At 40.0% G+C, this 24642-nt stretch overlaps 1 long non-coding RNA gene across 1 annotated transcript in view; it reads right to left on the reverse strand.

The window, feature by feature from the left end:
- The window catches only part of LOC138989989 (uncharacterized), a 586522-nt gene that overhangs the window by 31427 nt on the left and 530453 nt on the right, over positions 1 to 24642 (reverse strand). The window contains exon 7 of the long non-coding RNA XR_011466180.1: positions 21574 to 21712. This is a non-coding gene — a long non-coding RNA (uncharacterized lncRNA). The remainder of the gene's footprint in view (positions 1 to 21573; positions 21713 to 24642) is intronic.

Raw genomic sequence — 24642 nt, forward strand, 5'->3', positions numbered from 1 at the left:
CCTTGAGAGCAAAATACAGAGCAAGCATGCTCAGTCGCTCAGTGGTGGTCCCAATCTTTGAGACCCAATGGACTGTTATTCCACCAGACTGTAGCCTACCAGGCTCCCCTGTCCATGGAATTTTTCTGGCAAGAAAAATTTCAAGGTCATTTCCTCCTCCAAGGGATCTTCCTAACCCAGGGATCAAACCCACATCTCCCACGTTTCCTGTATTGACAGGTGGAATCTTTACCACTGAGCCACCTGGAAAGTCTGCATAATACAGTAGCCCAAGACAATGAGCAGTTTTACTTAAACAGCAACACACTGATAAAGGGCAACCACCTGAATTGCAGGATAATTGTGGACACAATTTAATTCTGTCAAAAATGCCACCAAATTCTAGTACTCAAAGAGTGTGCCATTAGTGCAAGGGCATATAGATGGGAGTGGAAGAAAACTAGAACAAGAATTAATTCAAAAGAAAAGTACTGTTTGAACAAAAGCATCAGTATTGTAAATATTGAACGATTCTCTTTTCCTGTATCACTTTGGTTTTATCCATTGTATTGGAATCCCAAAGACGCTAACTCATCCAGTTAGCAAACCAGATATAAACAAATGCTACTTTTAAAAAAGCACTTCTAAAAGGCTCCATCTAAAGGTTGAGGGAGCAGGAGATGAAAAACATAGAGAAGGTTGACAATGCCCCCTCAGGGCAGCGTCACGTTGCTCCCAACAAAGGTGGGCAGTGACAAGTTCTTCCAATAGCTGCTAGGGCCTGATCCCAATTCAGGAAATTCTAGCAATTACATAAAAGCTTGTAAGGGAGATCAGAAAGCACGTTCAATATAGTGAGCTTCCCCTTCTTTTGCTATCATTCGAGGAAAATTTTTTCACACACGCAAAAAAAATACGAAAGCCCTCTATATAATCCCAAGTAAATACGAGTCCAATTAAAGCCTTGGCAGTACTTCATTGTGCAGCATTCCCAACTTTGATAAAATATTTGAAACACCTACACAAATGCCTATGTTTCACATCCACACATCCACCCTAAATGAGTGCTCATTTGCTTGTTACATATACAACCAATTCTCTTTTTGGGTAAACCTCTGTCCATTTACCTGTAAAAGAATAAGGACTCAGACTTTCCTCACTCTTCAGCCTTAACTTCCTTCAGCTCTGCCTCTTTATGTCCTATTTCTATTCTTCAAGGCAGGCCCAGATCATACCTTCTCAGTGAAACATTTTGGTCATCACAATGTAAAGGGACTTCTTTCTTTGGCAAAACCATGGTACACGTTGGTCTGTGCAATTTATACATAGTTACTGATTATTTTGCCTTGTATCAATTATTATTTTTTTTAAATACAGATACTTTCTGCACATCTGGATTGGAAGCTCCTAAAAGGCAACGTGATGTTACTTATTATAGCTGTTAAGGGAAAGAAACACACTGGCTCCACTGCTGTGTGAACTGAGTAAATGCCCCAACCTCGGTGCTGTGACTGTAATTGGGAACAAGAGCATCTGCCTCGTCAAGTTGTTCTGAGAATGACATAGGCAACTGCATGTGGCAGAGCACCTCGCACATAGAGAAGGCTCAATAAAAGATAGTCATTCTGACCGTCAGTTACTCTCTGATTGCTCCTCAGTGCCAAGCTCTGTACCTTGCGCATGACATGTGTTCACCGCTGGTATGCCTAATTGCCCAATAAGTACCGATCTATGGCTTTTGCCATGTAACATCTATTCCCCACTCTGTTTAATGGTTCCCTAACTTCTCTATAATGAAACTTGCCATCCCTCTTTTCCTACAGCCTCACTCCACCCTGACTTCACATGGTCCTCTGTCAGCCCATCTTCCCACTGGCCAGATTGAAGGTATCAGAACCCATGCAATGCTATAGGGTTACCTAGCAACCAATCTTCCTTTCAATGTTATTCTTTAGCAGGAGTCATTCTAGGAAACCATGTAAGCCTGTAAAACTATCACTACCCCTTTCTAGATTTGGGAGACTTCAAGGTACTGACAGAACACCCCCATTCTACCCTAGTCCTCATCTTCAGCAAAGTTGACAGTTCTAAGGGTGTGTCCAGATGGCCCTCCTCTTTGTAGGCTGAATCAATTCACTGTCATTGGGAATCCATTGGTAGTTAAACATTTCCAAGAGGATTCCTAGTAAAGATATTTGTTTGAAGAGTAGCAGGAGTTCCACTTGAACCAGAAGTGTGTTCAACTGAGAGTTCAGGAACATCTAAGTCTGTTTAAGGGTTTGTGTTAAAAGTTTCTTTCCCTCGTATTTATCAGAAGAATCAGGTCCTCCTGGGAAAGCAGAGACACTTGCGCTGGAGCAGTGAAGTCCATCAAAGGTGAGGCCCCTCTGCCAAGGAGAACAACTAGATCCCAGAGTCAGGTGGCTACTTTATCCCATATGGGTTCCTGTCACATGGACCTATTTGTAAATCTGTGAATAAATTCTGATTTCCCCTACTTGTCCACCATATATCAGCTCAAGAGTTACTTCCTTTGAAGTCTGGGGTGGAATGACTGCAATGGTGATGGTGATGGTTTAGTCCCTAAGTTGAGTCCGACTCTTTTGTGACCCCATGACTATAGCATGCCATGCTCCTCTGTCCATGGGATTTCCCAGGCAAGAATACTGGAGTGGGTTGCCCTTTCCTTCTCCAGGAGATCTTCCCCACCCAGGGATCTAACCCAGGTATACCTGCATTGCAGGTGGATTCTTTTACTGACTGAGCCACCAGGGAAGCCCAACTGCAATGGGAGGGCAGACAAAAACAGAACAGTTTCACAAAAGCTCACTAAGTTATTCAGGGTTCAAGAGATCAGCAGCAGCAGTAACAACATTCTTATCTTGGATTAAACTCCCCTCAGCAAAGGGCATGGGGAATCTTGGCATAGGAAGTGGTTGGCATCAGCTGTCATGGGGGGTTTCTCTAAGAGGTGAGGATGTCCTAAATTGAAGTTCCTGGTACATATAGTAGTACCTTAAGACATCAGACATGGGGAAGATGGACACCTCCATCAATGGACATGAGAACTGTCATATTCACAGGCACCAGGGATTAGTCACCCTTCTACCAGTGGCAGGAAACATAACCAAGGGAAAGAGGAGAGAAAATCAAAGCTATCTTATTCTAAGAGGACTTCGTTCAAGAAGCATAAAGTAAAGTGCTCCCTGGAAATTGCCAGCCCCAGACATGTGAGAAAGCCTGAAATTATCATAAAGCATAGAGTGAAGCAATCCAGGAAAATAGTCTTTGGGGATGGCCACAGTGGTTCTGCTCTTCCTCTGGACAGTCTGGCAAATGTTGAGTTACATAAGCCTGGAAAAGCAGCACGTTTGGAAACGTGTGGAGGCACGGCTCTGCTAGCCCTGAAGTGAAAGCATTAATTTTGAGCTAAAAAGGAAAAGAAAAAAAGCAACTTTTTTTCAAACCTGACATCCATTTCAGTGTTAACAACCTAAAGCCTTTCAAAACACGGTATGAGGACTTAATACTGCCTTTTATAATGGCTGAAACTTTTATTGAAAATGTTTGGTCCTAGACTCTGCAAGATCAGTCAGACAAAAGTGAGTGACACATTTAAAAGGCAAATGATTCTTCAAAATGTCAAGCCCAGGAACAAATTTTGGAGCTGCAGTTGGTAAAAACTGACAAAAAAAAAAAAAAAAGTACTGCACAGAAGCAGTAAAACTTTTCACCAAGTCCTCAACACTTCATACGTGAGTTTGGGGTCCTCAGGTTGAATTGTTTATCTTTCAGATCAAAGCCATGGATTTGTTAAGGAAATGGTAAATCCTATTTGTATGTATTCTTTTTAAAAAATATTTATTTTAATTGAAGACTAATTACTTTACAATATTGTGGTAGTTTTTGCCATTCATTGACATGAATCGGCCATGGGTGTACATGTGTCGCTCATCACGAACCCCCTCCCACCTCCCTCCCCATTCCATCCCTCTGGGCTGTCCCAGTGCAACGGCTTTAGGTGCCCTGTTTTATGCATCGAACTTGGATTGGTGATCTGTTTCACATATGGTAGTATACATGTTTCAATGCTATTCTCTCAAATCATCCCAGCCTTGCCTTCTCCCACAGAGTCCAAAAGTCTGTTCTTTATATCTGTGTCTCTTTTGCTGTCTTGCATATAGGGTCATTGTTACCATCTTTCTAAATTCCATATATACGCCTTAATATACTGTATTGGTGTTTTTCTTTCTGACTTACTTCACTCTGTAGAATAGGGTCATTTCATCCACCTGATTAGAACTGATTCCAATGTGTTCTTTTTAATAGCTGAGTAATATTCATTTGTGCATATGCACCACAACTTTCTTATCCATTTGTCTGCCAATGGACATCTAGGTTGCTTCCATGTTCTAGCTATTGTAAACAGTGCTGCGATGAACATTGGGGTACACATGTCTCTGTCAATTCTGGTTTCCTCGGCGTGTATGCCCAGCAGTGGGATTGCTGGGTCATATGGCCATTCTATTTCCAGTTTTTAAGGAATCTCCACACTGTTCTCCATCGTGGCTACAATCGTTTGCATTCCCACCAACAGTGTAAGAGGGTTCTCTTATCTCCACACCCTCTACAGCATCTATTGCTTGTAGACTTTTGGATCGCAGCCATTCTGACCTGCATGATATGGTACCTCATTGTGGTTTTGATTTGCATTTCTCTGATAATAAATGATGTTGAGCATCTTTTCATGTGTTTGTTAGTCATCTGTTTGTCTTCTTTACAGAAATGTCTGTTTAGTTCTTTGGCCCATTTTTTGATTGGGTCATATTTTTTTCTGGTATAGAGATGCATGAGCTGCTTGTATAATTTTGAGATTAATTCTTTGTTAGTTGCTTCATTTGCTATTATTTTTGCCCATTCTGAAGGCTGTCTTTTCACCTTGCTTATAGTTTCTTTTGTTGTGCAAAAGCTTTTGAGTTTAATTAGGTCTCATTTGTTTCTTTTTGCTTTTATTTCCATTACTCTGGGAAGTGGGTCATAGAGGATCTTGTTGTGATTTATGTCAGAGAGTGTTTTGCCTATGTTTTCCTCTAGGAGTTTTATAGTTTCTGATCTTACATTTAGATCTTTAATCCATTTTAAGTTTATTTTTTGTGTATGGTGTTAGAAAGTGTTCTAGTTTCGATCTTTTGCAGGTAGTTGACCAATTTTCCCAGCACCATATGTTAAAGAGATGGTCTTTTCTCCATTGTATATTTTTGCCTCCTTTGTCAAAGATAAGGTGTCCATAGGTGTGCAGATTTATCTCTGAGCTTTCTATTTTGTTTCACTTATCTATATTTCTGTCTTTGTGCTAGTTCCATACTGTCTTGGTGGCTGTAGCTCTGTAGTATAGTCTGAAGTCAGGCAGGTTGATTTCTCCAGTTCCATTCTTCTTTCTCAAGATTGCTTTGGCTATTCGAGGTTTTTTGTATTTCCATACAAATTGTGAAATTATTTGTTCTAGTTCTGTGAAAAATATCATTGGTAATTTGATAGGGATTGCATTGAATCTATAGATTGCTTTGGGTAGTATACTCATTTTCACTCTACTGATTCTTCCGATCCACGAACATGGTATATTTTTCAATCTATTTGTGCCATCTTTGATTTCTTTCATCAGTGTTTTACAGTTTTCTATATATAGGTCTTTTGTTTCTTTAGGTAGATTTACTCCTAAGTATTTTATTCTTTTCATCGCAATGGTGAATGAGATTGTTTCCTTAATTTCTTTCTGTTTTCTCATTGTTACTGTATAGGAATGCAAGGGATTTCTGTGTATTAATTGTATACCCTGCAACTTTACTATATTCATTGATTAGCTCTAGCAATTTTCTGGTGGTGTCTTTAGGGTTTTCTATGTAAAGGATCATGTCACCTGCAAACAGTGAGAGTTTTACTTCTTCTTTTCTAATCTGGATTCCTTTTTTCTGCTCTGATTTATGTGGCTAAAACTTCCAAAACTATGTTGAATAGTAGTGGTGAGAGTGGGCACCCTTGTCTTATTCCTGACTTTAGGAAAAATGCTTTCAATTTTTCACCATTGAGGATAATGTTTGCTGTGGGTTCATCATATATGACTTTTATTATGTTGAGGTATGTTCCTTCTATGCCTGCTTTCTGAACAGTTTTTATCATAAATGGGTCTTGAATTTTGTCAAAGGCTTTCTCTGCATCTATTGAGATAATGGTTTTTATCTTTCAAAATGTGGTGTATCACATTGATTGATTTGCGAATACTGAAGAATCCTTGAATCCCTGGGATAAAGCCCACTTGGTCATGATGTATGATCTTTTTAATATGTTGCTGAATTCTGTTTGCTAGAATTTTGTTGAGGATTTTTTGCATCTATGTTCATCTGTGATATTGGCCTGTAGTTCTTTTTTTGTGGCATCTTTGTCTGGTTTTGGTATTAGGGTGATGGTGGCCTCATAGACTGAGTTTGGGAGTTTACCTTCCCCTGCAATTTTCTGGAAGAGTTTGAGTAGGATAGTGTTAACTCTTCTCTAAATTTTTGGTAGAATTCACCTGTGAAGCCATCTGGTCCTTGGCTTTTATTTGTTGGAAGATTTTTTATTACAGTTTGGATTTCCGTGCTTGTGATGGGTCTGTTAAAATTTTCTATTTCTTCCTGGTTCAGTTTTGGAAGGTTATACTTTTCTAAGAATACTTCCATTTCTTCCAAGTTGTACATTTTATTGGCATATAGTTGCTGACAGTAGTTTCTTATGATCCTTTGTATTTCTGTGTTGTCTGTTGTGAGTTTTCCATTTTCATTTCTAATTTTGTTGATTTGATTCTTCTTCTCTTTTTTCTTGATGAGTCTGGCTAATGGTTTGCCTATTTTATTTATCGTCTCAAAGAACCAGCTTTTAGTTTTATTGATTTTTGCTATAGTCTCCTTTGTTTCTTTTTCATTTATTACCCTATTTTTTATGATTTCTTTCCTTCTACTAACCCTGGGGTTCTTCATTTTTTCTTTTTCTAGTTGCTTTAGGTATAAAGTTAGGTTATTTATTTGATTTTTCTCTTGTTTCTTGAGGTATGCTTGTATTGCTATTAACCTTCCCCTTAACACTGCTTTTACTGAATCCCATTGGTTTGGGGTTGTTGTGTTTTGATTTTCATTTGTTTCTATGCATATTTTGATTTCTTCTTTGATTTCTTCCATGTTTTGTCAGTTATTCAGAAGTGTGTTGTTTAACCTCCATATGTTTGTATTTTTAATAGTTTTTTTCCTGTAGTTGACATCTAATTGTTATCAGAAAAGATGTTTGAAATGATATCAATTTTTTTGAATCTACCAAGACTAGATTTATGGCTCAGGATGTGGTCTATTCTGGAGAATGTTCCATGTGCACTTGAGAAAAAGATGAAATTCATTGCTTTGGGGTGAAATGTCCTATAGATATCAATTAGGTCTAACTGGTTGATTGTATCATTTAAAGTTTGTGTTTCCTTGCTAATTTTCTCTTTGGTTGATCTATCCTTAGGTGTGAGTGGGGTGTTAAAGTCTCCCACTATTAATATGTTACTGTTAATTTCCCCATTGATACTTGTTAGCATTTGCCTTAGAAGTATTGAAGTGCTCCTACGTTGGGTGCATATATATTTATAATTGTTATATCTTCTTCTTGGATTGATCCTTTGATCATTATGTAGTGTCCTTCTTTGTCTCTTTTTGTGGCCTTTATTTCATAGTCTATTTTATCTGATATGAATATTGCTGCTCTTGGTTTTTTTGGTCTCTATTTGCATGAAATATCTTTTTCCAGCCCTTTACTTTCAGTCTGTATGTGTCACTTAGTTTGAGGTGAGTCTCTTGTAGACAGCATATATAGGGGTCTTGTTTTTGTATCCATTCAGCCAGTCTTTGTCTTTTGGTTGGGGCATTCAACCCATTTACATTTAAAGTAATTATTGAAAAGTATGATCCTGTTGCCATTTACTTTGTTGCTTTGGGTTTGAGTTTATAAACCTTTTCTGTGTTTCCTGTCTAGAGATCTTTAGCATTTGTTGAAGAGTTGGTTTGGTGGTGCTGATTTCTCTCAGCTTTTGCTTGTCTGTAAAGTTTTTTATTTCTCCTTCATATTTGAATGAGATCCTTGCTGGGTATACTAATCTGGGTTGTAGGTTTTTCTCTCTCATCACTTTAAGTATGTCCTGCCATTCCCTTCTGGCCTGAAGAGTTTCTATTGAAAAAAATCAGCTGTTATCCTTATGGGGATCCCCTTTTGTGTTATTTTTCCCCTTACTGCTTTTAATATTTGCTCTTTGTGTTTGATCTTTGTTAGTTTGATTAATATGTGTCTTGGGGTGTTTCACCTTGGGTTTATCCTGTTTGGGACTCTCTGGGTTTCTTGGACTTGGGTAGCTATTTCCTTCCCCATTTTAGGGAAGTTTTCAACAATTATCACCTCAAATATTTTCTCATGCCCTTTCTTTTTGTCTTCTTCTTCTGAGATTCCTATGATTCGAATGTTGCAGCATTTAACATTGTCCCAGAGGCCTCTGAGGTTGTCCTCATTTCTTTTAATTATTTTTTCCTCTCTGTTTCATTTATTTCTACCATTCTATCTTCCACCCCACTTATCCTATCTTCTGCCTCAGTTATTCTACTGCTGATTCCCTCCAGAGTGCTTTTGATCTCAGTTATTGCATTATTCATTATTGATTGACTCTTCTTTATTTCTTCTAGGTCCTTGTTAAACATTTCTTGCATATTCTCAATCCTTGTCTCTAGTCTATTTATCTGTAACTCCATTTTGTTTTCAAGATTTTGGATCATCTTTACTATCACTATTCTGAATTCTTTTTCAGGTAGACTCCCTATGTCTTCCTCTTTCGTTTGGTTTGGCGGGCATTTATCATGTTCCTTTACCTGCTGAATATTTCTCTGCCTTTTCATTTTGTTTAGATTGCTGTGTTTGGGGTCCCCTTTCTGTAGGCTGGAAGTTTGTGGTTCCTCTTTATTGTGGAGTCTGCTCCCTGTGGGTGGGGTTGGACTAGTGGCTTGTCAAGGTTTCCTGGTTAGGGGAGCTTGCTCCTGTGTTCTGGTGGGTAGAGCTGGATCTCTTCTCTCTGAAGTGCAACGAAGTGCCAGTAGTGAGTTTGGGGTATATATGGGTTTGGCATGGCTTTGGGCAGCCTGTCTTTTAAGGCTCAGGGCTGTGTTCCTGCTTTGCTGGAGAATTAGCATGGTGTGTCTTGCTCTGGAACTTGTTGGCTCTTGGGTGGAGCTTGGTTTCAGTGTATGTATGGAGGCTTTCGGATGAGCTCTTGTCTATTAATGTTCCCTGGAATCAGGAGTTCTCTGATGTTCTCAAGTTTTGGAGTTAAGCCTCCTGCCTCTGGCTTTCAGTCTTATTCTTACAGTAGCCTCAAGACGTCTCCATCCATACAGCACAGATGATAAAACATCTAGGTTAATGATGAAACAATTCTCCACAGCAAGGGACACCCAGAGAGTTTCACAGAGTTACACAGAGAAGAAAAGAGGAAGGAGGGAGATAGAGGTGACCAGGAGGAGAAGGGGGGGAGTCAAAAGGGGAGAGACCAATCTAGCCAGTAATCAGTTCCCTAAGTGTTCTTCATAGCCCAGAACACCCAGAGAGATTCATAGAGTTAAGCAGAGAAGAGAAGGGGGAGGGAGGAGACAGAGGTGACCTGGGGGAGAAAAGGGAGAGTTAAACAGGAAGAGAGCAATCAAACCAGTAATCACACCCCTAAGTGAAAATGGGTACTGAAGATTAGATTCTTAAAGGTACAAAATTGATAACAAATACAAAAAAGCAAAGATTAAAAATCTAGAGTAAAGGTTAGACTCTCAAAAATACAATATTAAAAATACAAAACCATAAAAATTATAAAATATATATATATGAAATTTGCTTTAAAAATAGGGTCTTTTTTTGGCTTCCCTTGTGGCTCAGCCAGTAAAGAATCTGCCCACAGTGCGGGAGACCTGGATTAGATTCCTGGGTTGGGAAGATCCTCTGGAGAAGGGAAAGGCTACCTACTCCAGTATTCTGGCCTGGAGAATTCCATGGAATGTATAGTCCATGGGGTCGCAAAGAGTCAGACATGACTGAGTGACTTTCACTTTCACACAAGGTAAATAGTAGGTTATAAAAATGAAAATTAAAGGTGTAATAAAAAATTTTTTTTTTAATTAAAAGTGATAATAGTAAAAATATATCTAAGAATTTCTCTGGAGCTGTTGTGGGCAGTGTGGAGTCAGTTCAGTTTCAGATAGGTCCTTGTTCCAGCTTGTACTTGTTCTCAAGGGCTATAGGCCCCCTCCAGTGCTTGGTCAATGTTAACAACAGGGTTTTAATCTGTTGTACCTGTCAATTCCCGAGTAGTTCCTTTTTTAAATTTATTTTAGTTTCCTCTGTTTGCAAGTCTCTTCAGTGTCTAATTTCTGCCCTGACACAAGGGGATGAAGGTGGTCACTTATTTAGGCTTACTTGTTCAGTTATGTTGTGGGGAGGAAGGGACAGTGCAAACAAATATCGCTGGTGTGTGTGGGGAGTGCTCACAGTGTATGGACGACACTGGGTTTGCCCCAGCTCGCAGTGTGTGCTTTCTAGGTCTACATTTGCTCAGGCTCCAGGGTGCTCTGCAGGAGCACCGTCCAAAGTGGGCCCTGCGTTTTGTGCACTCCCCAGGTGTAAGCTGCTCAGGTTCAGGTTCTCAGGTACTCCTCAAGGGCACAGATTCGGTTGGGTGTTTGTTTTGTGCCCTTCCCAAGTCCGAGCAGCTCAGGCAACCGGGTGCTTGGTGAGCACACTGTTCCAGGTGGACCGTGCATCTTAATCACCTCCCCAGCCCCAACGGCTTGGCTTTCCAGGTGCACTGCTAGAGCACCATCTCAGATGTGCTGTGTGTCTCCTCTGGGGAGCTGATCTCAGGCTGGGACCCTCCTGGTAGATGTCAACTGTCCAGAATCCCAGGAAGACATGGTTAGCAACTGGGAGCCTGATCACAGTTTGCTGGAGGATGCCAGTCTCTGGACCCGAGATTGCCTCTTGCCTTCGGCTCTGGCTGTCACATGCCTGCCTCTCTGCCTCCGGCAGGGTGGGAGGGAGGGGCCTTGTACGCAGATGGATAGCTCTCCTTTGGTATTTGCTCAATCCTTTGTCCTGTGAGCAAGTCAGGCTACACTTCAGAGCTTATTGCAGGAAAGTTCTCTTTTTTTTTTCCTCTCTCATGATCCCACAGTTTGGGTTGCTATCTCACATTAGCTCTCTGATTGTCCTCAGGGCATCCAGGCCCCGTCCATACCCTAAGCAATGCAGCCCGTGCCTCCCTGTCCAGCCCCTGCTTACTGATGGCAGACATAAGTAAGTAAGATGCTTACTTACTGGGCTACTTCTCTGTTGGCAGTTGCAGTTGGGCACGTACTCTGTGTTTTTTTTTTTTCCTCCCAGTTATGTTGCCCTCTGAGATTCCAAAACTCCCCACAGACCTGCCTGTGAGAGGGTTTCCTACTGTTTGGAACCTTTTCTTCCTTTACGACTCCCACCCCAGGGTGGGTCTCTGTCTCTCTTTTGTCTCTCATATTTTGTCCTACCTCCTTTCGAAGAGAATGGGCTGCCTTTCTGGCCTGGTGTCCTCCGCCAGCGTTCAGAAATTGTTTTGTGGAAGTTTCTCAGCATTCAAATGATCTTTTGGTGAATTTGTTGGGGAGAAAGTGGTCTCCCGGTCCTATTCCTCCTCCATCTTGGGACCACCCCCTGGTAGGTCCTATTTGTTACTATAAGAGCAAGTCCATGGAGTGCCCTCTATATAGCTTTATCCCTGAGTGCTACAGAATGGAACTGGGATCACTGGGTAGGCCAGTATTACCAGGACAGACTCTCTAGACACTTTCTTTGTACACCCCAATTCTGCCAGAAACCATCCATTTCTTATTCCCAGCAAGTGCACATAGGTCCCGAAGGTTGAGAAAACTTCCGACTCATCAGGTTTCCTAGTTCAAAACATAACATTCAGTTTTGGGGTCCTGAATCTTTGTCCCCAACACAAAGCCCCTAAATGAGCAAAAAGATAGGCTGACATAACTTCTTACCAAGATGGAGTAGAAAACGATCATGTTGAATCTCTGCCTGAGACAACTAAAAACACTGGACAATAATAATGGTTTTCAAGGCATTACATATCAGGCAATAGACAGTGATCCCTCAGTGATGGGAACGACTGAGCCCTACAACTGCCATGTATTTGGGCTTTAAGAGTGTTTTCAGTCTGTAGTATAGGGAGAAGAGCACCCAGGCAGAGCCCACCCAAACCCGCAGTTGAGGAGACAGAGAGGAATGTGGGGAGATATAGGCAGGCAGCTAGAACAGCAAGACAGAGAGCTGAAGAGGAAATGGCTGCACAGGAAAAGAACCCTGGAGATCTGTAGAGGGGCCCTGGAGAATTTAGCAGAGTACTTATCAGCACAGGCCTGGGATGAAACTACCTGAGGATGGTGAAAGAATTGACCCAAGGATTAGAGAAAACCCTGCCTTGTGCCCATACAGGGCTGGGAGAGTGCCTATTCCCACCAGCAAGACTGAAAATCCCACAATTCACAGAGCACTGTAAAGAGTGCTTGCCTCGCTAGTGCGAAATAACTGCCCTAGGCTAAGTACTCCTCTGGACTCTCCAGAACTCAACTTTCCAGGTAGCTCAGTGTTAGTCACTCAGTTGTTGTCCATCTCCTTGCAACCTCATGGACTGCAGCCCACCAGGATCTTCTGTCCATGAAATTCTCCCGCAAGAATCCTGGAGTGGGTTGCCATTTCCTTTTCCAAGGGATCTTCCTGAACCAGGGATGGATCCCAGGTCTCTGGCATTGCAGGCAGATTCTTTACTGTCTGAGCCACCAAAACAAAAGACAAAAATGGGTATGGAAATACACAAATAACCAGGACCCAACAGGGCAAAATGTTACCAGATGTGCAAAGGAAATCAATCAATTAAAACAAACCCAAAATTGACACAAGAGTTAGTACTAGAAGACAAGGTCATTAAAACAGCTATTATAACTGTATTCTCTGTGTTCAAAGAATTAAGAAGAGATATGAAGGATAAACGGAGAAGGCAATGGCACCCCACTCCAGTACTTTCGCCTGGAAAAATCCCATGGATGGAGGAGCCTGGTAGGCTGCAATCCATGAGGTCGCTAAGAGTCGGACACGACTGAGCGACTTCATTTTCACTTTTCACTTTCATGCATTGGAGAAGGAAATGGCAACCCACTCCAGTCTTCTTGCCTGGAGAATCCCAGGGATGGGGGAGCCTGGTGGGCTGTCCTCTATGGGGTCGCACAGAGTCGGACACGACTGAAGCGACTTAGCAGCAGCATGAAGGATAAAAAGACCAAAAACTCCTACAGATAAAAATGTACTTGGATGGAATTAATAGCATACTAGTCATTGTTTTGTAAAACCAAAAGCAGGTTCTTAGGAAAAAAATCAATAAAATGGGTAAATTTCCAGCTAGAGTAATTAATAAAAAAGAGTGTCTGAAAACACAGATCCTCAGTTTTAGAAAAGGAAGAGGTGACTAAGTATTTTAGTCTACTGGAAGGATAGGGAATATTATATCAAATTTATATTGATAAATTCAATCACTTAGACAAAAATGAAAAAATTATTTGCAGAAACTATTAGAACTTGCTCAAGAAGAGAAAGATAATTCTAATAATCTTATTACATTAAAAATTTTTTTTTTGCAGTTTAAAACTCTCCCACAAAGAAAACTGCAAGACAAGATGGATTTACTGTTGAATTCTTCCAAACATATAAGAAAATAATACCAATTTTTAAACAAACTCTTTCACAAAATTGAAGAGAAGGAAATAATTCCCATCTCATTTTATGGAGTCAGAATTACCCCAATAGCAAAACCAAAAACAGACATTACAAGAAAACTGCAGATGAATATTCCTCATGAACATAGATGCAATTTTTAAAAATTCCAGCAAATGGAATTTTGGCCTGGAAAGACTCTGTTTGATGAACCAAATACATCAAAGCTAACGAGACATCAGAGAGTTAGTGACTTTGACTGTGTCATGTTGTCAACATCCCCAGTAAAACAGCATTTTAATTAACTAAGTTTATCCTTTCCACAAAGTCAAAAAAGCAGTTCTTCTCCTTGTTCACTAAGGTGACCATGTTTTGGATATGGAGAAGATACAAAGTAATGCTTTGTGCACAGATTCTAGAGTCAGACTGCTTGAGACTGAGTTTCAGCTCCACCTCATACTAGCTTTATAACTGGGGAATATGATTCAACTTCCCTGTGTAAGAATTTCATCCTATGCATCAGTTTCATCTGCTGTAAAATTGAGTTCATAATATCTCTTTATCTTGGTGATGCTGTGAGGAATAAATGAGTTATTCCTTGTAGGACACATGGAGCCGTAGAGAGCTACATAGAGAACTTAGTTGGTGCTTACCAGGTCTAGCCAAGGGCAGTAGTATGCTTCCCACATGGCTCAGCAGTAAATAATCCACCTGCTAATGCAGGAGATGTGGCTTCGAACCCTGGGTCAGAAAGATTGCCTCGAGAAGGAAATGGAAAAATCCAGAATTCTTGCCTGGGAAATCCCACAGACCGAGGAGCCTGGAGGGCTATAGCACATGGGGTCACAAAGAGTCGGACATGACTTAGCAACTAAGAACAAAATTGTGTAAATAGCCATGAAAGACATAAATTGAACCGAGTATTAGAGAAACTTATGCTGGGCGGATTGATCAGGAAGGAAGTGAGGGATGAGCACACCACCAAAAGTCATGAGTATAAACAAGTACTTAGCAGCCATAAAGATTATTGGTGTTTTCCAGAAACTGTGATTAAGATAATATGTGTTGAATGTAGAATGTATTTTTGTGGAATGCAGGTAAGGGGGAAAAAAGAGGAAGGGTTCTACAACATTAGAGTAAAAGCTGGAAATTGAGAACAGATGATGCAGAGCTTTGTGTGCCATGAGAAAGCAGTACAATCTGATCCTGGTCGAGATAAGAAACCATTGAAGAATTTAATGTAAGAGAGTGTCATAGCCAGATATCTATTTTTAAAGATAATTTGGGGGGAAGTATGGAAAATAGATCCAAGAGAAGGAAGGTAAAGTCAGGAGAACTTGCTAAGAAGCTGTACTAGTTTCCTATTGCTGTCATAACAGATTATCAAAACGTTAGTGACTTAAGACAATACAAATTTATTTATTATCTTCCAGTTCTGGGGTTCCAAGTCTGACAGAGTTCTCATTGGACTGAAACCAAGGTGTTGGCAGAATTGCCTGCCTTCTAGAGGCTCCTTGGTGGCTCAGATGGTAAAGAATCTGCCTGCAATGCAGGAAACCTGAGTTCGATCCCTGGGTCAGGAAGATCCCCTGGAGAAGGAATGGAAACCCACTCCAGTATTCTTGCCTGGAGAATTATATGGACAGAAGACCCTGGCGGGCTACATACAGTCCATGGGGTTGCAAAGAATCAGACGTGCCTGAGTCACTAATACTTTTACCTTTACCTTACCTCGTTTTCTTAGTGTAGTGCTTATCACACTTGCCTCTCACACAAAAGGTCCCCACTATGAAATTGGGCTTCCCTAGAGGCTCAGACAGCAAAGAATCTGCCTGCAATGTTGGAGACCTGGGTTTTAATCCCTTGGTTGGGAAGATCCCCTGGAGGAGGGCATGGCAACCCACTCTCATATTCTAGCCTGGACAATCCCCATGGACAGAGGAGCCTAGCGGGCTACAGTCCATGGGGTCGCAGAGAGTCCGACACGACTGAGAGACTAAGCACAACACAGAGGCTCTAGGGTGGACCCATTTCCTTGTCTTTTCCAGCACCTTGAGGTCACCTGCTTTCCTTGGTTTGTAACCCTTTCCTCTGCCTTCAAAGCAGCAACAGAAGGTTGAGATTTTCTACATCAGGTCACTCTGGCTTTCTTTTATGCCTCTCTTTTCCACTTTTATAGACCACTGTGGTTAAAATGAACTCTCCCCCAGTTATCCAAGACAATCTCCCCATTTTGGGATCAGCTTATCAGTGATCTTACTTCCCCTTTGCCATGTAGCATAATCACAGGGTCTGGGGACTAGGACATGAACACCTTTCAGGGGCCATTACTCTTCCCATCGCAGAAATTATTACAAAATCTCAGGTAGGATGTTATCAGGGCCTAAATAAAGGTTGTTGCAAAAGAAATAGATAGGAAGGAACCTATTAATATTTAATATTAGAGAGTGTTTAGTTGCATAGTTCCCTTGTAACTGACATGCCATGGGGCAACTAAGCCCAAGCACCACAACTACCGAGTCCATGCTCTGGAGCCTGTGAACAGCACACACCACAGCTACTAAAGCCTGCATGCTTAGAGCCCATGCTCTTCAACAAGAGAAGCCACAGCAAAAGAAGACCCAGTACAGCAAAAAATAAAGTTTTTGTAAAAAGAGTACATATATTCATATTGGGGAGGGGGATTTGGGGTGGACAGAAGACATGAGGGAGAGAAGGAGATTAAGGATGTCTCCTAGTTGGTTAAATTTGAAAAAAAAAAAAAAAAACTTGGTGAAAGCTCATGCCTTTATTCTGTGGGAAGGATGGAAGGCAGGAGGAGAAGGGGGCAATAGAGGATGAAATGGTAGGATGGCATCACTGACTCAGTGGACCAGAGTTTGAGCAAATGCAGGGAGATGGTAAAGGATAGGGAAGCTTGGCATGCTGCAGTTCACGGGGTCACAAAAAGTTGGACACGACTTAGTAACTGAACAACAACATTCTGAATTCAGTTTTCAGTATGTGAATATAAAGATCTCCTGGAACATGAAGGGTGAGATGTCCAAAAGGTTACTGGAAATTGGAACTGAAGTTCAGAAAAGCAGTGATGCTGATGACCCAGATCTGAACACTGGCATGTACAATAATATATGAAGTCTCTGAGTAGCTTGCTGTGAGTTACAAAGTTCACTGAACACATTTGCACACATATTCACACTCAATACCAGCAGCTTTCATTGGTACAAGTGGATGTTTAACATGAAAATATAAGACATATCCTATAAATAAATTGTAAGTGATCTACTATACCTACAGCTGAATCTTGGCCAGTAGTTCATAAGAGTAGCAAAGACTTAGGAATCTAAGGGTGAATCCCCACAGAGGTGGCCATCCCAAGTCCAAAGAAGGTAGAAATGAGGTCAGGCGTGTTCTAGCTTAGGAAGCAGAAAACTGCCACATGGCATGCAATCTGTGACTTTCCAGCTCCAGGTTCTCATGTTTTGTCTCTCACTGAAACACTTTTGAGAATGTATATATATATATATATATATATATATATATATATCCCACTGGAAACCAGATTTCTATTTAAGAATTATGGCATCTCCCTATTTTTGTGAGTGGCTTTATCTATGTATATCTTAAAAAGACATTGTATATGGGAAATCTCAGCAACTTCCCTTTGAATTTTCTGTGAGCCTAAAATTGCTTTTAAAAAGAGTCTTTTAAGAAAAGTTAATATCTGAGGCATAATGACATATTGATTCAGAATATTTCTCCCAAAGCTCCATGGTTTTAAGAATATTCATTTCATTAATTAAGAAACACAGGTGGTATGATACTGGTAATATACCAACAAATAAGGGTGACTTTAAAAACCTCTCAGAGAAAAGGCTGGAGGTGTTATACAGGTCTGTTAATTCACAGCACTGCAAATGGTGTACCAGAGAAACCTTAAGGAATGAAGCATCCTGTAACAAAAACTTAGAATTCCATGTAAGTGGCTGGGGGTAGTTGAGAAGGCAGGATGGAACTGTCCATTTAAATATAGGATCTTGATTAATTTTCTTCGATAGTGGAACCATAATAACCAAAAATAAGCTCGCTGGTGTAGCTGTGGTGACATATGAGTTGGAACGCATGGCGTGTACAAAGGTGAGTAATAAAAGTGAAGCAAACGAGCAAAAATATATCAAAAGTGACGAAAATTATGTGTTTTCATTGTTAAGAGATGTAGTGAAACTCTCATCTGGCAAATTCCAATTCAGCATTTCCTTGATATATCTTTTATAATTTTCACTCTAATTATAATGAAAATCATTTTTCAATGTAATTTTGCAATAAAAATGTTTTTTATTTCTCATTACATAAGAACATGATCTGGTACAGTTCCTGAGCAGGCTTACAATATGCACGCTCTATCTTCCCTTTCTTACCATTTAATCTCTTCATAGTCTACAGATGTCAAGAGGTTCAGATTAAGCTTGTTAAAGATCTGCTTCACTCGAACTCACTGATGATTATTTATTTAGCAGTTTTATGTAACCCTGTCATTGATAAGCACTCTATTAATTTGCCGAGGGACAAATCAACACTAGTTATTTTTCTACCGGCTATTAGACTCCGTGCTGCTGTTTGTTACAAACCACTTGCCAGTTAATTATAAATTATGGGTCCTCTTTGCCTATATTAATTGATATCTTCTCTGCCTTTGTAATACTAGACAAATAAATTGAAGGCAAGATTTATTAAGCAGTGTATGTCTTGTGTCTCTTGATTAGTATTCTTTACTTTTTTTTAACATTTATACTTGTTTATACAGATTTGACAGACCGATGCCTTACAGAAATGATCTTTGGTGTTTTTTTCAGTAAAGAAAGAAAAGATTTAATAAGCTTCCTACAAATTTATTTCAAATCACCCGCAATTCAGTGTAAGCAATTCCTAAAATGTCTTTTGCTTTTGTGCTTACAGGCTGGTGACAGCAGTTTCTCAATTATGCAAAAGCTAATATTCAAATGGTTTTAAAGTCTATATACATAGTTGCCATAAGACAAATAAATATGATGCATATATATATATATACCTTAAAATCTGTATCACTTTACACACGCAATATCTAATGTCTCATCTTATTGAATGTATACATTCTATTACACATGCTCTTACATATGTATGAGATATGTTTTCTCTACTTTTCTCATTTAAACAATCTGTAGGTGTAATATGTAGTGACAAAACAACAAACAGTAGCCATTTTTAATTTTCAGAAGCATAAGTTCTAGATGGCACTTGTCACAGGACACGTACCTTTTCAAGTATAGCCCACAGAAAATCTAGAGTCAGATTTTGGCCAGGTAGGAAGAAAAAGAACATTTTATAAAAAGAGCCTTCATTTGTTTGCTCTCTGGACAGTGTCAAACATGGAAGAATTGCAAATTTAATGGAAAGATTTCTCCAGAGGGTCATTGGACTCTATTCTGATTTCAGAGGGGTTTAGAATCTAGTTATCTGCCAAAAATCCTGAGTCTCTAAAATCCTAATTTTGTACATAATTTCTCCATGTAATTGACAGTTTTGACCCAAGTCGTGTTTGCAATATCTTGGATTCCTAATAAGTCCCTATCTAACATAAATTCAGAAAATGGACAGCTTGCCCATTGGAGTAGGCGGGTTGTTTTTCCATTAGTTCTCATAGGAAAGGAGAGATATATTGGTCAAGCAAATCTTTTCCTATTTTCTACTCACACAAAATTGAATCCCTTCTCCAACATATTCATGTTTGAAGATTTAAAGACTTCCCAATTAGAGGAAGTCTTCAGAGTAAAATAACCTACCTCATTCAGAAAACATGCGCTCTGCTAATGTGTTGTGAAGCTGACCTTGAGCCACTTAATAATGAGATTTCAAGAATCATCTCCTCCTATATACCATACTACCTTTTGTTAGCTGTTTCTGGGCACACCTCCCAGTGGATGTCATAAGTGATAGAATTGCCTGATAGCCTTGATGTATTGGGTTATGCAGAAAATATGCTGTTAATCAGCCCTCACCAATGTATTATTTTGTCTGTATATCCTCCATGTTACCCTTCCTACCATTTACCATCTCACTGCTCAAAATCTCTGTCCCCATGGACAAACAAGATCGGAGAGGAGTAAGATTTAAGTTATTAGTCACACACAATGTGAAATCAGTTTGATTAGCAGTGGATTGGAGTTGACACAAACCTCTCAAATAAATCATTTTCGATTGTTCACATTTCATATATTCACATCACTTTTGAACTCAACCACATGGTCAACCTATTGCTTGTTGAACCACAATGTATTATTTGTAATGCTTCATACTATTTTACCCTAACCCAGTGGCTCTCGACTGGGGGAAATTTTACTCCCTAGGGAACGTTTGGCAAGGTCTGGAGACATTTATGGGGAAGGAGAGGTACTTCTATGGGCATCTAGTGGGTAAAGAACAGAGATAATGCTAAACATTTACAGAGCGCAGGATAACCCTCAAAACAAAGAATTAAATAGTCCCAAATGTCAATAGGGATGAGGCTAAGAAGCCCTACTCTAACCCCTGGAAATAAATCTTAACTCTTTCTTGAAGAAATAATGATCAGTCAACCACAAGTTCGGAGGGAGAAAGTTTAGAAATCTAATCATGACGACATTTTCTTACATGGTGTTCTAAGTCACTTCAGTTGTGTTCAACTCTTTACAATCCTATCAACTGTACCCCACCAGGCTCCTCTGTCTATGGGATTCTCCAGGCAGCTGGAGTGGGTTTGCTATGCCCTCCTCCAGGTGATCTTCCCCACCCAGGGATTGAGCCCGCATCTCTTATGTCTCCTGCATTGGCAAGTGGGTTCTTTACCATTTGTGCCACCTGGAAAGCCTTTTCTTACTTTGGGTGACCCAGAGACACTGCCTCATGTGCCCACTGATAAAGACCTGAGGGGGGTCAGAGAACACTGGGTTTAAAATGCTCACACTAAGGAACTGAAGTGAAGCGAAGCTTCTGTGAAGCTTGCTGTGTGTTTCCTCATAAAAACATTATCAGAAATGCATTGAAGGGAAACATTAAATTCAGTTCTATTCAAGTCAGTTGAACTAGGAGCTCTGAATTGCTCAGCAGTAGGACAAGGAGGAGCGATGAGTTCCAGGTCAGGGTGAAATGGAGCAGAACCTTGGGGCCCTTAGCCCCCATGTCCTCAGTCTGCCTTTTGTCTGAGGAAAAACTTTAGCCAAAATACAAGTTTAATCAGAGAAGTGAGAAAAGGCAGAAATAAAGGAAAACAGTCAAAAGAGATCAAATAATAATAATTCAGTCATTGAACAAAGTCAAGGATCTTTAGTTCCTTCTCAAAGGCTATAGACAATATTCTGAGCTATATTCCTTGAGCTTTTATAGATATTAAAACTCCCACCAGGTAGAAGAAGCTAACTACAAGATGACAGGACTGTAGCCATGACATAAGCAGTCACAATTCTGAGAGCTGGCCTCAAAGAAATTGGAACAAACTGACCCTGGAATTGAAGATTAACTGTACTGAAAACACTCAAGATGACACTGATCAGACCACCACACTACTGATGATTACTGTCAGCACTGTCTGTGCTCTTTCTACATGTAGCCCCTCCCTCCACCTCTCAAAGCTCTTGCTCACTGATTGTTATTTGAGGGGAGTCAGCCTTTGGACAGGAGTCTGCCCCACCCCCAAACCCATTGCTAGCATCCAAAATACAGCAAACTTTCATTTCCACCAACCTTGCCTCCTTATTGGCTGTTGAGCAGCAAGCAGCTGGACCCCCACCTTCAGTTACAATGGAGGCAATCGGGTCACTGAGGGCAAATGCAGTAGAGAAAGCACGGTGGACAAAAGGACAGGACGTAGATTTTAGTGCACCTGGGAAAATATAAAAATTGACTAACATGAGCTCTAAATGTTTTCATTCAACAATTGTTTACTGACATCCAGTGGGTATACAGAACTGTGTAATGTTAACAGTTGCCTTCCACCTTTATAGCTCCACCCCAAAAGTACCTTTAGCATATAATCATGCATAATGATATATACACAGTATATGTAAATCCATATTTTCAATATTAGTAAAATATAATTTCTCATCTAAAAATCTAGATATTCTAATATTATCTAATGTTTTAATATTATCAAACATGCTCTTTCTAACCCTTGATGCGTAAACATCACTTTGAAGAGTGCTGCCCTAGGAATCACAAATTCAGTTCTTCACATGTACACCACCAGTTGGTGGTCTTCATGAGGTCAGCAGTTACATCTTTTTCCTTGTGTTACTAGGGCTCACAACAAAATAGGGATTCAATACCCGTTTTATTCGATCAATAGAGTTGGTCTATAAGGAGTTGATCCAGTTAGATGGAATATGACAGGTGCACCCATAGCTAACTATACTACAAGGTGGAATTTTAATACAGTAGTGATTAAGAAAAAAGCAGATTTGCTTCTGTCATAGACATTTCCAAGACTTACTCTGAAGCTTGACCGAGCAGTGCACAAATTTTCCTTCTATTAATATTTCTAATTCTTAGGTGGTCCTTGGAAGATGATCACAAAAGAGTGCTCAATTAAGTTTTATAAGATTTAATTAGCTGATTCCATATTGCAGATAAATCTAACATTGGACTCCACTGGACTTCTAGATTCCTCTAGGATCAAGATGAAACCATTCAATTAGGAATCACATATACCCCTGTCTCTCCAAAATGAGTTTAATTCTTTATTTAAGTCAAGCAGGATTCTTTGGCTTATCCCTTCTTAAACTAATAAGCTTTTTCAATCAATCTGTAACCATGGTTGACATATCATCAAATACATTTATCCTGCAAAAATTTTAGCCATTATCATGGCACTTTTAAAGTCATTTGGAACACCTTGGTATGCTTGGTAAGCCATTTGGTATTGTTTTGTTTGCTGGAGTTTATGAACAAGTGGACTGAACCAAAAGGTGAGTATAGTCTCACTTTGGACAAGCAGGGAATTTTCTGCATAGTGAGAGAATAAGTCATCACTACCCTACTTCTGCAACAAATTAATTTTACTGATTTATTCATTAGTTTAACTTTCAAGTGTTTTGTAACATGGAACCTCCTTACTCACTAATAATACTGAAGAGAACCTGCATAACTCTTGAATATAAGTCCTCTGTGAAATAAGTTGAAGGAATGACCTCTTACTGATGGAGGCTTTAGCTTTCTCTCTTACCTTAGAGGACCAAGCCTGTTATATGGCACGTTCCCTCTTTCCCTTAATATCATTAAACTTGTGTGACATTCACTGCACACTTACTATGTTCAATGAGTTGCAATTTCATAGAATCTGCCATTCCTGGAGAAAACTGCTTCCCCAAACAGTCTGAACGCACAGATACTGTCCAGTCAGAGAGCCATCAGATAAAGTCTTTTCCTTTGTATAGCTTGCTGAATGTAACTATTGATGATAGAACTGTGAAACTGTACTACCCCAAATTACTGAGCAATATCTGCTTATTGACTTAATAAACGCAATATGGATTGAATGTCTGGCACATAGTACACTCTATATAATAACACACCAAAAATGATCCTATTATTATCTCTATCTTAAAGGTAAGGAAATAGGAATGAGAGATTAAATATCTTGCTACAGTAGGTCACAAGGTATAAGAAGGAGCAGGTACCCTAAGGGGCAGAATCTGCACTTATTTAGCGATACATATAATACTAAAGTCATTATTACATGAAAAACCAGTCCACTTTAAAAACCAATGTACATCTGATGGGGCTTTAGAGTTTGATTGCAGAATTCTCTGAAAGAGGGTTATTTGGAATGTAATTAACATGACAAACAAGGGAAAGACACAAGTTTAGCAAAAAGCTCACTTTGAGTGGATAAATTTTTCTTTTTCTTTTTTTTTTTATTTTAACAAGAAAGCCTGGATAAAAAGCACATAAAATAACTGCTGACTGAGTGGAGCTCTTGAGCTAAGGGCTTGTGCTGCGAAAATTCTACTTTGTCTAGCAAACACTATCAGACAGAAACCTTGAAAGAGGAACATTTATTTTTCTCATTTTCTAAAACAACAACAATAACAACAACAAACCCACCAGCTCTGACCCCATGACCTCCCTGATAACAGGGAAAGACACACACGGGAAGGAGGAATACAGAAGCCAGCTTCCACTCTGCCAGTGGGTGCTCTTGTTCCCAGCATCTGGGAGTAGGGAGGTGAGTGGATACATGGGCAGGATTAACTGAGAGGCACTTCTAGGTGTAAGCTTCAAAAAAGTAACCCAAATCCTCTGTACATCAATCAATTACAAAGTCCTCCCTGAAAATTCAGTTGGTAAAGAGTCCTGGAATGCAGGAGACTCTGGTTCGATTCCTGGGTTGGGAAGATCCCCTGGAGAAGGGAAAGGCTACCCACTCCAGTATTGTGGCCTGAGGAATTTCATGGGGGGTCTCAGAGAGTTGGACACGACTGAGCGACTTTTATTTTCACTTCCCCACAGTGAAAACAGGGATTTCATGTCACCATCTCTTCTGTCACTAAGCCAGTATACTATATACTATACAGACTAAAGACTATATACTAATCCTCTCCTTTTCCAAACACAGCCACATTCAAAACAGTGAAACTTGCTGCTCAGTCATGTCTCTTTGTGACTCCTGTACTATAGCCCTCAAGGCTCCTCTGTCCACGGGATTTCCCAGGCAAGAACACTAGAGTGGGTTGCCATTTCCTTCTCTAGGAGATCTTCCCGACCCAAGGATCAAACCCAGGTATCCGTATTGTAGGCAGATTCTTAACCGTCTGA

Source organism: Bos mutus, chromosome 11, assembly GCF_027580195.1.
Source record: "Bos mutus isolate GX-2022 chromosome 11, NWIPB_WYAK_1.1, whole genome shotgun sequence".
NCBI lineage: Eukaryota > Metazoa > Chordata > Mammalia > Artiodactyla > Bovidae > Bos > Bos mutus.